This window comes from Dipodomys ordii, unplaced genomic scaffold (genome assembly GCF_000151885.1).
Source record: "Dipodomys ordii isolate 6190 unplaced genomic scaffold, Dord_2.0 Scaffold3, whole genome shotgun sequence".
NCBI lineage: Eukaryota > Metazoa > Chordata > Mammalia > Rodentia > Heteromyidae > Dipodomys > Dipodomys ordii.
In genome coordinates this window covers 34,033,281-34,038,676 of record NW_012267219.1, presented here as the reverse complement: position 1 = coordinate 34,038,676, position 5,396 = coordinate 34,033,281, and the positions used below count along the sequence as shown (strand labels likewise).

Here is a 5,396-nt window from a genome sequence, read left to right as displayed (position 1 = left end):
AAGGAGGAGGCTGCAATGCTTGGTAAGAAATGTATGCATTATCCTGCCCATGTAATTGTAACCCCTCTGTACAGTATGTTCACAAATAAAATAAAATAAATTTTAAAAAAATGAACTTTACAACTTTGGTGGGGGGGTGGGGGGAGGATCAAGTGGGGGGAGGGGGAAGTATGGGAAGGAATGGGAAGGGGAAACACAAAGGAGGCAACAATGCTTGATAAGAAATGTACTCGCTATCTTGCCCATGTAATTATAACTCCTCTGAACAGTATTCTCACAATTAAAAGAAAAAAAAAAAAAAAGAAGGCTTGGGGTATGGCTTAAGACCCTACTTAGCAAGTATATACCTTGCTACGCACCTGTCTCAGCAAGCCCTAAATTCAAACCCTAGTATCTTAAAGGGGTAAGAAATAATTTAATGTAGTTGCTTGTTCTCAATTAAATGACTAGTTTTTCTATATCAAATTAAGAATTTGCTAACTATTTGCCAAAATAAATTTTAAAACAAATTTTTTGAGTTATGAAAACTTAAATGTAATTAACCATGCTGCATAAAGTGCATCAAAGAACATAAATAATACAAGTCTTTAAAGACTAAATAGAAGCCCAACAAAATAAGTACCAGGAAATGGGTACTTGTAAGACAGGAGTGAGGGATCAAGGGGTGAGAGAAGAATGAAGGGGAGAAGAGAATGTAGGCAAGAATTCATTGCATATACCACAGAATTGAGAAATATAAGGGATGGGTGGGTCAAAGGGGGTTGACGATGTTGAAGTGATAACACAGCTCAAGAAGCATTGTACCCACAAACTGCTTTGTTAAATGACAAAAAATCAAATACATAACCAAAAGTTAAGATAAACAAGGGAAGGGATGGGTTGGGAGGTATGGTTAGAATACATCGATCAACATGCACTGTATTCATAAACTGTGTTGGAGAATGGCAAACCCTTTGTACAACTACTTTAAGATAATAAAAATTTTCAAAATAAATAAGAACCAAAATGTTTCTAAAATATTTTAAATAAGAAAAACTTTAACATTAGAGTACACTGAAGATTTTCAACCAGATTTAACATTCTATAAATGTGTACTTAATCCAACATATATGCAGGTATTTACTAAAGAACTGAAATATAGCATTTTAAACTTCTGAACAAAGGAACCAACTAATTCATATAACTTGAAGCCTCTAATTAAAAATATTTTTCAGGTTAAAACTCCAATATAGCATACATTCCATGGTGGTAAGTGTAGACATGCAGCCAACCTAACTAAGATGGCCTCATGAAAAGCTGGCCATGATAGAGTTGTTAATTTCTTTTTTTGTTGTTATATTCTTTCTTTCCTATCTGCCTATCCCATTTTTCCTTGGCCTTACAAGGTATTACAATTCCTGTTATTTGGTAAGTAGCACTAACTCACCTGCAGATGCAAGAGTTAATACACTTGAAAAAGTGTGAGCAAATGTAGTCATTATATTCAATGTACATTTTGTAAAAAAAATGTATTATGAAACTTGAAGAATGACACTGACCAGTAAGCACTGTACTCATGGAATTGTAACCCCTTTGTAAAACCACATGATTAATAATAATAATAATAGCATATTTTTCCCTCTAATTGTAAGGCTGAGGGACAATGAGGATCAAGAGGCCAAAGCAAGAAAAAGACAGGGCTTAGACTGTACACAAGAGAGTATAAGGTACTGAGATCCCTGAAGTTCTATTCTGTACCTAATAAAATGCAGCATCAACCTTTCCTATCTCAAATCCCAGATTACTGCCAGACAGATCTATAGCTTTCAGAAATGAAAGGATGAAAAGATTTTTTCTTGAAAGCCACAAAGAAAAGACCGATAGTTACTGGCATTTGAAGAGTAGTACCCAACAAAAAAGATAATTGGACATCATCATGATGTAAGTAAGCCCACTGACCAAAGCTGCTACTCAGCTTTCTAGGGCCTCACTCCTAAACCTGAAAAAGCAGTAAAGAATCACCATTCATGCTAGGAATGCTTGTAACAGAAAAAAAGGCAGAACAAAACTAACTAAAAGGGGCTGGGAAGGTGACTCAGTGGTAGAGCGCTTGCCTTGTATGCATGAGGCCCTGGGTTCGATTCCCCAGCACCACATAAGTAGAAAAAAAAAGCCAGAAGTGGCACTGTGGCTCAAGTGGTAGAGTGCTAGCCTTGAGCTGAAGAGCTGAGGGACAGTGCCCAGGCCCAGAGTTCAGGCCCCAGGACCGGACCCAAAAAAAAACAAAAAAACAAACAAACAAAAAAAAAACTGTCTAGATAAACTCTGTCAAGGTACAAATATTTTAAATTACATATGATGAATAGTGTTACAGAAATAAATCAGGCATGATATTAGATCATGTACACTCAAGTGTGAGAACAGAATTAAAGATATTTGGCTTCTATTTGCTATTAATCAGAAAACTACTAGGACAAAATAAAGGGGTACCAGTTAAAACTAAAACCAAGAAACAAAGCATAGGCAAAGAAAACTGGCAAAGTGATGAGAAAGTTTCATGGTTATCAGTCTGACCAGGGCCCAAGAAGCAAAAGGTATGAAGTGAATAAAGACAGGTGTCCTCCAGAATTGCCCTTAAGGGTGATAGGCAACCTGGAAGATGGCCCAGTATTAATAAGAAATTTTTCATTCCATTGTCAAGCTTGAAAATGAGAAAATGAAAAACGTACAGAAAACAAAGTAAAAGGAAAATTTTTATTTTCTAAATTGAGAAACTAAAATTATACAAGAAAGCACAACTGTAATAAGCATAGTGTCTAGCTATAGCTAATATTTATAGTCATAATTTAAATTCTAAAATATTATTAAACATAATGGGAGTGAAGGGAATGGAGAATGAGTTATAAATCCACATAGTCCAAGGGAGGAAGTTAGCAGGTAACATCTAGAATTGAAAAAAATCATAAGGCTGCATACAAATTTCATTGTAGTGGAGATAAATATATACACACTATAAAACAGTTAAAGTAAATTCATCTGAGGAAAACTTCTAATAAATGTGTAGTGCCATTTGATTTTAAATATCTATCTATATCTATCTGTGTATCTATATATACAGTTTTAGAAAATATGTTTGAAATTTTAGTTATCTGTTATTTCAGAAGAAATGGCTCATCAATATATTATCTGGGAGTTTAGAAAATGTCAGTGATTTTTGTTTACAAGTCATTTCAAAACCCTCTTCCAAATTAACTTCATCATAGATATCCACACAAGAAGATAGGTGTAATTCAGAATAAAATCATGCAATGAAAAATTCTTACTAGAGTCTTAGAATAACAAGAAGCTTTGTAGAATAAGATAAATGAATAGGCTTCAGAAGTGACTGAGATCAGGGGCCAGTTCTGTTACTTAGTAACACATACCTTGGTCAAAGGAATTCCCTTTCTGGTCCATAAACTGGGGGTACTAATGGTACCCTATCATGTAAGTTTGTTAAAATGTCTCAATGATGAACTAGGAATGTGGCTTAGGGGTAGAGTGCTTGCCTAGCGTGCACAAAGCCGTGGGTTTGAATCCTCAGTACCAAATAAACAGAAAAAGCCACAAGTGGCACTGTGGCACAAGTGGTAGAGTGCTAGCCTAGAGCAAAGAAAGAAGCTCAAGGATAGTATCCAGGCCCTGAGTTCAAGCCCAAGGACTGGCAAAAAAAAAAAGACTCAATGAAAATCCACATAAAGAAGCCTGGCGCTGGTGACTCATGCCTGTAATCCTAGCTGAATAGCTGAGGAGGAGGCTAAGATCTGAGGATCATGGTTCAAAGCCAGCCTGGACAGAAAATCTGTGAGACTCTTATCTCCAATAAACCACTAGACAAGTGGAAATTACACTGTGGCTCAAAGTGGTAGATCACTAGCCTTGAGCATAAGAGCTAGGGGACAGTGCCCAAGTTCCAAGTTCAAGCCCTACAAAAGCCAACAAAAAGAAAAAAGAAAGAAAGAAAATGAAGAGTAACTAGTAGAAAATAGAGGATTCATTATACCTTTTTCAATTGTCCTACTTATATATATATATATTTAATTTCCTTTAGTTTATTCCCTTGCCACTGCCCCAGATCTCTGTAAACCCCTATGCTATATATAAGTCTATCTGATTTGGGGAGGCGAAGGAGAAGCACAGAAACAGTGGGACAAATGGTGAACCAATTCAACAATGACACTCACCAGACACTATGCTGGAAATAAACCATACAACTTGGGGAGAAGGGGGGTCAGGAGGGGGAAAACGAAGGAAGGGATGACACTGCTCATATTGCCCAACTCATACAACTGCAACCCCCATCACCCCCACAACAAACTCCAAGAGAGAGAGAAAGAGAAATGTCAGTTACCTATGAAAGTGGGTTTCCTTTCTGTTTTCGAGTGCCAATAATATCAACAAGAGAGTGATGGGAGATATTGAAGTAATCTCATTTCCTCTGTAATCCCATGTTTACATATAAACATGGTCATAGAGACCATGAGGAGGACCTGTCTTGTCTCCTAGACTTTGAATTGAATTTGGCCTCCTATAAATCAGTTTTGTCAAAACATAGGTCCCAAGTGGTCTCCTTTATTTGCAATAACTAGTATGTATCTAGACAAGCAGAAAAGGTCAAAAGCTATGTACATATGAGCATATAAGATGATGCTAAGCGAAATATTAGCCCCAAGATAGGGACACAAGAGGTTTTATCTTTGTTGTTGTTCTTTTTAATGTACTGTGTGATTTTTTTTGTTTCTTTTGTATGTTCTTCCCCCATGCTATAACCCGTTTTCACTGTATTTGAATCCGATGCCCTGAATCTTGTATATACATTTTTCTAATTTGGGGAGGAGAAGGGAAATAACAAAATGCTGAAATAAGGATACATGTTGACCTACTGTAGCAATGAGATGTACAAGATACTATGTTGAAAACAAATTTTACAACTTGGGGGTTGTGGGGAGGGAGAAGTTGGAGAGGTGGGGAGGGAAGGGATGGTAGGGAAAAAACAAAGGATTGGGTAACAATGCTCCACAGTAAATGTACTCATTACCTTACTCATGTAACTGTAACTCTGTACAGTATCCTTACAATAAATATATATATTTACAAAAATTAATGTTTTCTCATTCCCTGCACCCCTTTTCAGAGTTATCTCTATATAACTTCAAATTGTGAGTTTTGCCTTTGAACCATGGTGCAACTCTTCTCAATCACTTACACCCCCAGGCTCAAAATCATTCTTGGTATCAGTTTCCTTTATTAGTAAATGAAAGGTTAAATGAAAATAATCTATTCAAGAATTGAAAACCCAGAAATGAACCTACAGACCTATAGCCATCTAATCTTCGATAAGGGAGCTAAAACAATAGAATGGAAGAAAGACAGCCTCT

General features: G+C 36.4%; 1 protein-coding gene across 4 annotated transcripts in view; it reads right to left on the bottom strand.

Annotated features, from left to right (window-relative positions):
- Window positions 1-5,396, bottom strand: part of Parpbp (PARP1 binding protein) — a 50,144-nt gene that overhangs the window by 19,274 nt on the left and 25,474 nt on the right. The window lies entirely within an intron of this gene.